Source organism: Astyanax mexicanus, chromosome 21, assembly GCF_023375975.1.
Source record: "Astyanax mexicanus isolate ESR-SI-001 chromosome 21, AstMex3_surface, whole genome shotgun sequence".
Lineage (NCBI taxonomy): Eukaryota > Metazoa > Chordata > Actinopteri > Characiformes > Acestrorhamphidae > Astyanax > Astyanax mexicanus.
Window position 1 is genome coordinate 24631983 of NC_064428.1, and position 12437 is coordinate 24644419.

Genomic DNA, 12437 nt, shown 5'->3' on the forward strand with positions numbered 1-12437 from the left:
GCTGTTTTACAACTGATGTTTTCACAAAGCAGCTTTACAGAAATGGGACAGAAAATCAGACAAAACATTGAACAAACAACACAGAACCCCCAGTGAACATCACTCTTACTATCAAGGCTAATATGTAAGCAGGACCCATTCTCCTCTGGTCAGATAGCTTATAAATAAATGTTAAAAAATCATTATACATCCATATAGGTCATATATATTCAGGTGAATAGTCACACCAGTTAGATTTTATATAAACTTTAATGTAATCGGTTTTAGAGAATGAATAACTGCTCCAAGGCAGGTACCAAGAACTGGGTGGTGGATAGCTCATCTGTGGTAGGGCTGACTTGCTGACAGTCCAGTTAAATACAGATTAAATATATAAGTAATGTATTTTAAACTCTTTTTCTCTATTTTTGTTATTTTTCACTTTTTGACATAATTAGTTGACATCACTTAGTTGTTCTTGTTGTCTGAACATTTTTACAACGAATGGACCAAAAGAAATGCTCCAAAATAATTGATCCATCTCCTAAGCTTCCTGAAACTGTAAGGCAGCACGTCTTTTCAGGTCTGTAGGTCGGAGTGGGAGGTGTTTTTTTCTCTCTTTAAATTAGAGGTCTGAGCTCAGTCAGAAAGTGCTGGGTCGAATGTCAGCTCGCCCCCTCTGTTCCCCTTTATATGTATTGGAACATGACCATGTGCTGGTCAGATGAGAGTTCATGTGTGATTGGAGAGCACCAGTTGAATTGATAGAAATAGAGATGCAATTTAATGAAATAGTTGTGCTAAAACTTAAACAAAAACAATGTTAAACAATTTAATTTATTCATTCATTCATCAAATACACAGAATAAATATTCTTTGTTGTCAACTGCATAATTGCAATTTATAAATAACATTTATTGAACAATAACACATTTACCTCAGTAGTGCTTTCAAATGTATTTTTCATGAATGTATCTTATAACTGCCATTTTAATCCCAAATTTCTTTCAACATTGCAATCCTAATTGAAAATATACCTTAATAGTGCTATTCTAACTCTGAATTTACCTCAACACTTCTATTCTAACTAAGGATTTACCTCAGCATTGCTATTTTGATGATGGACATACCTCAGCATTGCTATTTTAATTGTAGATTTTCCTCAACACTTCTATTCTTATCATACCTTAACCACAGCAGTGCTATTGTAATCATGGATTAATCTCAGCATTGCTATTCTAATCCTAAATTTACCTCTATACTGCAATTCTTGGACTAAATTTACTTTAATACAGCTATCCTAATCCTGAATTTACTGTACCTCCACAGTGCTATTCTTGTAGTAAATTTACTTCAATACTGCGATCCTACTTGTGAATTTACTTCAGCAGTACTATTATAAGCATGGATTCCACTTCAGCACTGCTGTTCTAATCCTGAATCTACCTCAACAGTGGTTTTCTAATACGAAATTTACCTGAGCACTTCTATTCATAGTTTTATCCCAAATGGTGCTATTCTAATGCTAAATGTACCTAAACAGTGGTATTTTACAGATGAATTTACCTTAGAACTTTTATTCCAACACTACATTTATCTTAACAACACTATTCTTATCATGGATTTACCTCAGTAGTGCTATGCTAATGCTAAATGTACCTCAACACTGCTATTTTACACATGAATTAACCTTACAACTTTCATTCTAATACTAAATTCATCTCAACACTGCTATTTTAATCATGAATTTTCCTCAGCTGTGCAATTCTAATCAAGGATTTACCTTAGCATTACTATTCTAATACTAAATCTACCTCAACACTGCTATTCTAACTACAGATTTACCTCCAAGGTGCTATTTCAATCAGAAATGTACCTCAGTAGTGCCACACAAGTCACATACGAATAAGATATACGCAGAGGAATGCAGCTAGACTTCTGGTAAACAAACTAACGCTAAGGATAATTACTAATTTGTGAAAAGGTGGTAAACCGATACTATGCATGATTGTGTTTCCTTAACGCTCTTCTAACTATTGAATGGCTTAACCACATTATGTATCAACCACACTCACTTTTAATTACATTAACCATTAATTTAACTGAGGACCTTCTCACTTTACCATGATACACACATCTAAAGTCTGCATAATTCTAGGATATATTCTGGAACATATTAACTACATAATTAAATTTCCTGGAATTCACTTATTAAATACAATTAACTCTTTAACTATAGCAAGAAGCATAACATAATTATTTTGGATTTATTCATTACTAATGACGGCATTATCGGGATATTAAAGTATTATAGCTTATAGCATATAGTCAACCACAGATCAGTATCTGCATGATTCACAAGCAGTAAGAGGCTTATATATGATACAGCTGGAATAAGAATGCCTCCAAGGCCACTTTGTCTGACTCCAAAGCTTTCCTATTCAGTTCCTTTGACGCTAAATAGCTTCTATAACCGTCTTTGGTGGTACAATCGTCGCAGCCTTAGAGGATACTGCCTTTGTGACAAGTGTTCTGTTTTTTTTTTTTTTTTTTTTTCTCTAAGAAGCTAGGACATACGGCCAATATTACAAAGCTGTTAGCTAATAAGGCCACAGTCAGTGCTTAGATCTACCAAGGCAAGACCATTTAGCGTGTTATCAGCCGTGTGAAATGACATTTTGAGGGTGAAACAAAAGCATATTTATATGCATAAAAGATCTCGCTTTAAAGTGGGTTAGTACAGTAGAATATTTAAGGATTAGCTGTCGCTAAGTGTGGCTAATTCTAGCATTTTACTCAGCACAGAACACACAGAGAACACATCACTACATTTACAACAAACATCACAATGGTTATATGTAGGTGAAACAATATATACTGCATATATTTGCCAATAAGCTAATGCATATTATAGCTGACTTTAAAATAAAAAAATCCTTGTGGTCTTATTTATATATATATACACCCCGCCAACATTTTCATATTTATTATTAAACGCCTTCCATGTGCATCGTTTAAATAGCAACGCTGCTTGTGAATACATCTACGCCGATGGCAGAGATCAGCTGCGCCCCTGAAATAGCAATCCGCCAAAGTCAGAGTGTGCCTGGCTCTTAAAAGGAATGTGAGGCAAGTGACATGCTGATTGGATTATTTCACGTTGCGCCCGAAACACAGCCACGATTTACTAAAATGATTAGTACATGCCCAAGGCATACTTTTCCCGTCGTTACGATAGCAAAGACACGCAGACACACCTCAAATCAAGACGACCTTAAAATCACTTAAATAGAGCCCTGTATGTTCAAAATGGAAATACCCTCATCGTCAAAAAACTGTTTAACCCTAAAGGAAGTGGCAGGTTGCAATGCTATTCTGGTGGAATGTAAAGGTTACCAGCAACAATAAATTAATATTATTTAAAATGTGGAGTTGTAGAGGTTCATAATGGTGTCCTGTAATGGATCCTGCAGATTTTGTGGTAAGAACCACAAAAAAGAGTGCTGAGGGTATGAAATTTGAAATAGGCAATTTTGTACGATGCAAATATTTCCAGTTACAGCTGAATTCATGCTTTTAATCCCAGAAAAACGCTCTTATATTCTCTACCTTTTAAAAAGCCATTTAAATGCCTGATTAAAGGGGCGATTCCTGTTGTTTTGCTGTTTTCCTCGGGTTTCGAGTGCTCAGCTGAGACTCTTGGCTCTTGATTGGTCTGGGCGTGCGGGTGGGGGCGGGGCTTGTGACGGTCATGGGCCCTGCATTCTTTAATACCGCGATATATTGTTACAATATCGTGCAGCTCTACTATCAACACTCCTACATCCTTACTACAAAATCTGCAAGAAGAGTGTGAGAATATGCATCCATCTGCAAGGGATAGACTATCACAATGCATCACCATTAGGAACCTCTACAACTTCGTATGCCCTCAGATGTCTGGCATTATATGCTGCATTACATGTTTTACACACTACAGTACTTCTGCATTTGTAGCTCTATAAATATTGCCCATATCAGTGCAAATCTGTCTGAATATCATTCGGCATTGCAATTCGAGTAACTATTTTTGGCCCCCTTTTTTCGTTACGTCATTCTCAAAGTCGTTTGTTAGTCATTGTATGCACTGTTTTTTTTTTTCCTTTGTGATGCACCCTGGTCTAAAATAAATGTCTAAACTTCTAAATTAAGAGATGCTACCAGACACAAAGCAAGGCAACATCGTTAAAACCATAACAAAAAAGCTATTAGAAATGAGATATTAAACCTTAATGACTGAAATGTCTTAGTAAATTAAGTACCAGACAGATTATAAAGGGTGTTTTTTTTTCCCTTCTTTGCTTCCTTTCCAGCTATTTTTCTCTTTCGCTTCAAACCAGACACAAAAATAGACCGAGACTTTTCTCGTAGAGACGGATGCTTCTTCCACTTTGTGATAAAAAAGTCAAATGAAGGACAAAAGGGCGAAGCCGCTTCTCTCGCGTAGCTCATTAGGAACAATGATGTGCCTCTCGCTTTCACCGACTTCCAGAGAAACATCAAGTAGTCACATTTTACCTCTCTGAAGACTGAGAAACCTTCTGAGGGCAACCGAGCCCCCCGAGAAACTGGAGGAAAGAGAAAACAGCACCCATATCAAGAAAGAAAATGCCTTCAGCGTAATGGATGCAATCGGAAGAGCAACTTAATGTGCTATACAACAAACCAGGATTATTCCTTTTTCTTTTCCTTTTTTTTTCTCAGGGCCCACTGCTTCATCTCATTTCCGAAACAATATAGCAGCGTGCAAAGTGTGAGACTGAAGGGTTCACAGGGATACCGAGCTGTCAAAGCTGCTTCCAGACTTTTAAGCGTACACACACACACACACACACAAAAAAAAGACACATTCGTTCGTCTTCTCGTTGAAAATAACTTGAGTTTCCGTTCTTTTCTTTCCTCCCTCAAACTGTGGACACTCATTATCCTCACTAAGGTTGAATCTGAGGACAGGCAATGTTGATATGCTGGAATTAAACATGAAATAAATCATACTGAGTGAGTGGTGTATTTTAATCCATATACAACGTATACAGTATACAAGCTCAGACAATCAGAGAAGGTTAAAAAAAATAGACTTGCTATGAATATGTGAATGCGAAGTCATCACTGTCCTATTAAAACATCATAACCTCAAACTCTTAAAAGCAGCAGTCTGTAGGTTTTGGGTTTTGGATTTAGAGATCTCTCTCTGGTCTTAAGATTTTTTTATCCCATTTTCGGTACCACTTTAACCCTTGTGTGGTGTTCATATTTTTGTTACTTGTTTACTTTGTTACTTGTATTTAATTCAGCAAAATTAAGCAATTCTACATTAAAACGCTTTACACATGCTTGCTTCACCTAAATTGCAAGCAATATAAACAGCTTACATGGTTAATATTTGCCCTTTACCTTTCTTATGTTACATTTCTTTCAAAAAGTGCTACTCTTTTTTTTAGTAGCTTTTTAATAAAATGTAAAAGAAAATGAATTAAACTCAAAATATGAGTAGAAAATTGGTTTAGTTTCAAATTTACAAATGAAGCAATGTTTATTAGCCCTTGGCCAAACATTCTGTATGTAATATAAATGTGTGTGTGTGTGGGGGGGGGGGGGGGGGGGGGGGGTCGGGTGTACAGTGTGTGTTTATCGAAAATGTGTTTTGATATATGTTTTTCACAAAAAATGAGTCAATGCCAATGAGTTTGAGTTAGAAAAAAATCATTTTTTAGTATAATTTGATGAAAAATGAAAACCAGTTAAAATAAGACTACCTTTATAAAGGGTTTATAAATGGTTTGTAAATTAGATTATTACTTATCATTGATTAGGCTGTAAATGCCTTTAAAAAAACATTGACAAGCAGTTAAATTTAACACGTTAATTAAAAAAAAAGCAACAGTGCTAATTTAGTCATTTAATTTTTGATAAATAGTTAAACATACATATAAATACATTAATATGTTAAACAGGTTTAATGTTTATTGATGGAAAACACAAAGTAAAATCAGCATCAAGAACGATCTGAGCTTTAACAGTATAGACGAGTGTGGAGTCACTACTTTGCTCATTTTTTTCAGCTCTCCGTTGCCATTTTCATTTATGTTATACTGTATATTAACTGCTTATTAATGGGTTTTAAAGTATTTGCATTCTAGTCAATAACCATTAATAAACTCCTTTATAAATCATTTGAAAAACTTTATAAAGGTATATTATTATTTTATTTTATTTTAAGGTGTTACCCCATTTTATCCTTCTAAATTTACATGGCCAACTACCCAATCCACTCATTAGGACTCCCCCTATCACAAGTGATGCCCCAACACACCAGGAGGGTGAAGACTAGTCACGCCTCTTCCGATACATGTGAAGTCAGACTCCGCCTCTTTTCAATCTCCTGCTGATGCAGCATTGCCGAGCAGCATCACAGCACACTCGGAGGAAAGCGCAGCGACTGATGTTTTTATACATCAGCTCACAGATGCCTTGTGCTGATCAACACCACCCTTTGAAGTGATGAGGAAAACAAGTGCCATCTACCCACCCAGAGAGAGCAAGGCCAATTGTGCTCTCTCAGGGCTCCGGTAGCTGATAACAAGCTACATGAACAGTTGAGCTCCTTTACTGGTGATTTTAACAAGTTCTAATTCTGTGTTCCTTTAGTTTAATAGTGCTAATTTCTCCCCATGTTCCCAGTATCCCTTGTTTCAGCACTGTATGCGACAATGTGACAAGGTTGCTTAGGTAACTAGCAAATTCTGTTGCTGTCAAAAAAACAACCTCTGCTTTTAAAATGTAGGTAATATGTGGTTTTGCAGAGATGATTACAGAAGCACAAAGATGCCATTTGTTGAATATGTTGTGGCCTACCCACTAAGGAACACTAATAAGGACTATTTTCCATTTAAAAGTAAAAAGTCGTACAAATAAAGGTGCTACAAAAAAGATTGCGTGAAGTAATGCAATGGGAGAACATTCCAAAAACCACACTCTCTTAACCAATTCAAAAAATTTCATACAAGAAAAGTGCTGCAACATGCACACCCGACTTTTACCCTAACAATAAACAGAATAAAGAATAAAATAACATTGCTCTTCCCTTAAATGAGCTGTTGGTGTACTTTCACAGCGTAAAAATACAGGTCACGTTCCTCTGCTGAGAAAAAAAGCTTAAAAGCGACACGCTGTTAAGATACGAACGTGCCAAAGTCAGAGCTCACCTGGCTCTTAAAAAAAGAGAATGACAACTGGCCCAATGATTGGTTTATTTCATGTTTATTTCAATGTTCCAAAACATAGCCATGATTAATTAAGAGAATAAGTACATGGCTTTTGCTCATTTCAAGCCACACAAGGCATATTTTTTTCATCCTTACGAGATCAAAGACTTAAAGACACGCCTTAAATCTAGTCGTGAAATGCGCAATTGACTGGTGCGCTATAGATGCTAAAACAGGGTCCTTTGACTCATTTCTGCCAAATGCCGACAACTGTTTAAGCTCTTCTGTTTCATCCCAAAACAGTTCAGCATGAACTCACAGAAGATATTTCCCATTTCATACGGAAAGGTTGAACCTGGCTGGTGGCTAAGCTAGCAGTTCTCTTCTTTCTGCTCTAACAATCTTTTAGCCAAGTGTTTTGCAACCCTAGGGAGGAAAGAACTGGGATGACACTGGTCGCTAAATCTTAAAAAAAAAAGGTGTTTTTACTTTATGTATGGTTGGGAATTCTGTTGTTCAAAACAAGAAAGTCAAAATGAAAGCAAAGATCTTGCTCTTTCGGGAACAACACTGGCTTTCTGCGGTTTGGCCTGCTGGTCTGATGCAGCATTGAACCACCACAAAATCGAATTTCACTTTAATGTCAGACATCTTCATCTGGGAGCTCTGAGCCTTGTTTGTCAGTGGGTTTCACATCGTAAATCCTCTTCTGTAAAAAGTTCTGACTCTTGACATTTCTTTTCTGATGTTGGTTTTACTTAAAGGACTGATATGTAATATATTTTCTGTATCGGTTCATTAAAATGATCAGGGTTTGTCTTGACAGCAGTGCTTCATTTAATAATTCAATATTTTTTCTGATGTTTAAACCTTTAATCTTGCCCACAGCCCATTCCCCAGTCCTATTTCCACACCCGGGTTGCCAGGTTGCCAAGTATAGAACACAAGTGAAGGCAAACACAGTGTATAAAAGCCTTGATAACCTTCTGAAATGCTCTGTGACCAGAGACGTAGTAAAAAGTGACCTAGTTCATTTTGGCAATGTGTTTAAAAGATAGAAACAGAAAGTTACAGAGTCCAGAAGGACTACAAGACAAATGCCAAGCTGACTAACTTTCTTCTGCCTTACATAAGCTTAGCAAAAAATAGCTAGGTAATTTATCTTTCACAACTACTATTAAGGATAGGAATTTTAAGTCACTTCAACATTTGAGTATACTGAAGGAGGAGTATACTGAACATATACGTCAGAAACCGAAAGATAGACTCTATATTGCTCTATATTGACTCAATTTAGCTACTAATATGATTAGCTATATGTTAAGCAATTTTTTTACGTCCAAAATAAGCAATGGTAAATGTTACACATGGCATTTTCTAGCAAACTAACTAGCTATTTAGTGATTTATTTTTCTATATATTATGTAAAATAAAGTCAACATAAGACTAGATGCCAGTTGGTAGACGTTGGTTGAACTTGGGCTGCGTCCGAAATCGCGTACTTAAGCAGTACGTACTGGATTGGGGTGAGTACGCACTGCTCGCCGGGCAAAGCAGTACGCTTTTTCAGTACGCCAGACCGCAGTACACACGCAGCCTCGGACGCACTACATCCACAATCTTACCTTAGACGCCCTTTCACCTCTCACCCCTCTCTACCAGCGGCACACTTTACAGAGCTTTACTCAAATTAATTTCATTAAAATCACCTAATTAATCAGCTCTTATTAATAAATAAACCCCCAACCAGTTCTATCTAATAAACACTGATTGTAAATAAAACTTAATATTTCCTCAAATGTGAAATATTTAATAATAAATATGAACAGATTGTTTAACATTCATGAAGTATATTAATAATACTTGCTTATGCAACAAAACAAGTATCAAAAAGTTTCAAAGATAAATACCAAAATGTTAATTAATTCCTGCTTTTCCATTTCACCTCAGAATTCCCTTTTCTAGCATAAATATTTAAACATATGATCCTTATTGTTATACATTATCTTTTACTGACTGCATTAAACATAAAGGCCAACATATATGCATTACTGATTTAAATAAAATATGCTAGAAGCAGTCAGATTTGGCAATAAAATGTAAATTAAAAAAATATTTTAGTAATTTTATTTAATATTTTTTCCCTCACGTGCATATTTACACAAATACATTTCCCACAAAATACAAGAATGACAAGTCTTTTAAGTGATTTTATTTATTTTTTTAATTCGTTATTGTTCATTTTTCTCCCTCTCTTCATCTTCATCCTCTCGAGTAGGAAGGATAGTTGAATCTGAAAAACACACAGATTAAATCAGTTTAGCTTGGGCATTAAACAAATATAATATAAATTCTGAACAACATAAAAGTCTAACCATCCTGACTGGTTAGCTAGCTATGTAATAAAACTAAATGAAATGGTCAGACTTTGGTCATAATTTATTAATGTGATTTTTGGCAGACAGTCTGTCTGTCTGTTGAAAAGCCTCTCTGATATCAGCAGCCTTTTTCCTCAGATGAGTTTATACAGACTGATCGGTATTAAATTAAACCTGCCCCAGCTCCTCAGCACTGCAGCAGCATACAGGGCTGTAGTGCGTCAGTAAACGCTGGTGTTGTAGAACAGAAGATTAATAAAGAGTTGTGATAAGTTTGATAACTCTTATCTAAGCTAACTGATCTCAGTAGCACAGGGCTAACGCTGCTCAGTAAAGCAGTTCAGATACGAAATTAAAGTTATTCTGTCTGCAACAGCATTAATAATAAACGCTCACACCTATAACTCGCTACTTTAACTCAAACTAACCCTCATAAATCTCTCATTTACAGCCTGATATCACAAACAACCAAAATAGTTTGGATATCTGACTATCCTCACCTTATAAACTTCTCTCTCTGTGCCTCTCTCCTCCCCTCTGCCGCTCCGCCGCTCACTGCCGGGTCTCTCAGCTCAGCGCGGCTCCCGGTGGATTGTGGGAAATATTAGCGGGTGGAGTGTGCTGGGCTTGTATACTTAAAGATCTCTCCTGGTGCGGTACGTCATCCGGGAACTTTTCGCGTCCTCAAACTGGCCTACTGCGCATTCGGACACACTACCCCATCTCGCATACTGCTTTTGCATACTGTTTAGTATGGAAGTACGCGATTTCGGACGCAGCCTTGGTCTTGCACTCATTCGTGTAGGTTCAGTGTCCTTACCCTGGCAACCCAAGTGAGCTGGACAGACTCCAGTCTCTCCAGTGTATTGAATTTGGACTCTATAATGATGTACCTTAGCTATAAATGAGATTTTACAGCATGTTGCCATTGCAAAGCTCTTGTTTTTCTTGTGCTTGTTATCGTAGGTTTGAACTATAATGAACAAAAGTAAAAAAAATAAATAAAGTAAATGCTTCTCTGGTGAGCTTTTGTTTACACTCCTCCCCTCTCCTGTCTCTCTGTTGCGTTCAACGTGACTTTAGTTTCCGTGCGTTCCTATTTCTCCCTATAAGGGTATAAGTTTTTTCCCGGCCATGTTCCAATTCATTAGCCAGGGCAGCGGTAGTGTATTGGACCGCGACCCTGACGACACAGGTTCGATCCCATGTGAGTGTGTTTATTTTTTTTCCCTTTCTTCGTGGGTTTACCTGCTTTGAGATCAACTTTTCTACAATTAGGTTCAACAAACATCTGGGCTGGAGAGCTACTAGTCTGTAGCACTCCATCCTATTACACCTCAAACTTAATTGGCAACCCCTGTTGTACGGTATGCTACCTTTGCAAAGTTCTTGATTTTTCTTGTGTCTGAGGAGAATAGAATGTAATAGAAAGCCAATAGATAGTGAAAGCGACGAGGATGACTCAATTTACACTGTAAGTGAACTGCGACAGTGATTTTAAAGCACTAACTAACATGTGATTGATGAAATTCCTGCTGTTTCTATTAACAACTACATCATCTTGATAAGTATGCACAAGCCGTATCCACCATATCTGATTTGTAATTATGTTTCGTATTGATCTGCTGCAGGTTCCACTGGTGCGACCGTGCTATTATAATGTCGTAATGGCTTTTCATACATAATGTATTGATCATTTATGTGAGACGAATATAAAAAACAACACATTTCCACAAAAGCACTTTGAATTACAATGTTGTTCCAGCCAGTCATTTAGCCTGCCACACAAGTATTCTCTATCTCTCTCTCTCATCAACTCTACCTCCATCTTTCTCTCTCTGTCTCTCTCACGCTCTCTCGCTCTCTCTCTCTCACTTTCTCTCTCTTACCCCCTTAACCCTCTCTCTATCTCTCGCTCAGCTGATGAATTTCATCTCATCTCATGGAGAGGGTTCTCCATCCTCATTAACCTCTCAGCACCGGCGTACCCCAGGGCTATATTCTAGGCTCTCTATCTTTTTCTCACTACGCCTACTCACGGGGACATCTCCATGACTTCTCCTTCCTTTTTTTTTTTTCTCTTGCTACCGTCTCCAGAAAGAAGATGGTACCTATTAGAGACACTCATTTACTCCTCCCCTTCTTTCGTTCCCTACCCTTAAGAAAATGAAACAGCTATTCTTTTCATTTCAGCAACATTTTAATCAGCATTTCATCTCCTACAGTATTGTTCCTTTACCTGACTGTGTCCATGTCCAAAACTATATATACGATAAGCTTGATTTGACCGTGATGCTCAGTAGAGATATGATGGCTTACTAGTTTGAGTGAAATATGATATTCATTTGATGAACGCTGTAAATGATGATGATATATTTGCCACAATAACCTTTCTGTGAAGAAAATGTCAAATATATCACTGGAACAGAATCTTCTAGGCACGTTTCCCAGAAATGGATTAAGCCTAGTCATGGTCTGTTTCTTGTGAATTCATTGGATAGTCTCCATGAAAAGGCTGTGCATTCCAAAACAAAAATACATATACAGTACAAGTTCAAAGTCTGGATTAAACTGGCACTCATCAGGCCTGCCCAAGGAAAGGAAGAGTGCAAGATAAGTTCTTAATCATTACTAGCCTCAGAAACCACAAGTTTACAGCCTCTAAATACTAAATTTAACTAAAAGGTTTTGGTTTAGTGTTTAACACTTGTAAGTTACTACATGATTCCTTATGTGTTCCTCCATAGTCTGCATGACTTTAATATTAATTTACAAAGTAGGAAAAGAAAACACTCAGAAGACACACTTATCCAGAGTAACTTACAGAAGTACTTTT

General features: G+C 36.9%; 1 protein-coding gene and 1 long non-coding RNA gene across 2 annotated transcripts in view; both read right to left on the reverse strand.

The window, feature by feature from the left end:
• The window catches only part of sorcs3 (sortilin related VPS10 domain containing receptor 3), a 469314-nt gene that overhangs the window by 340765 nt on the left and 116112 nt on the right, over positions 1–12437 (reverse strand). The window lies entirely within an intron of this gene.
• On the reverse strand, positions 9414–10383 carry LOC125785726 (uncharacterized). The gene is made up of 2 exons (XR_007428057.1): positions 10102–10383; positions 9414–9516 (listed from the first exon to the last, which is right to left on the reverse strand). It is a non-coding gene; the product is annotated as an uncharacterized LOC125785726 (long non-coding RNA).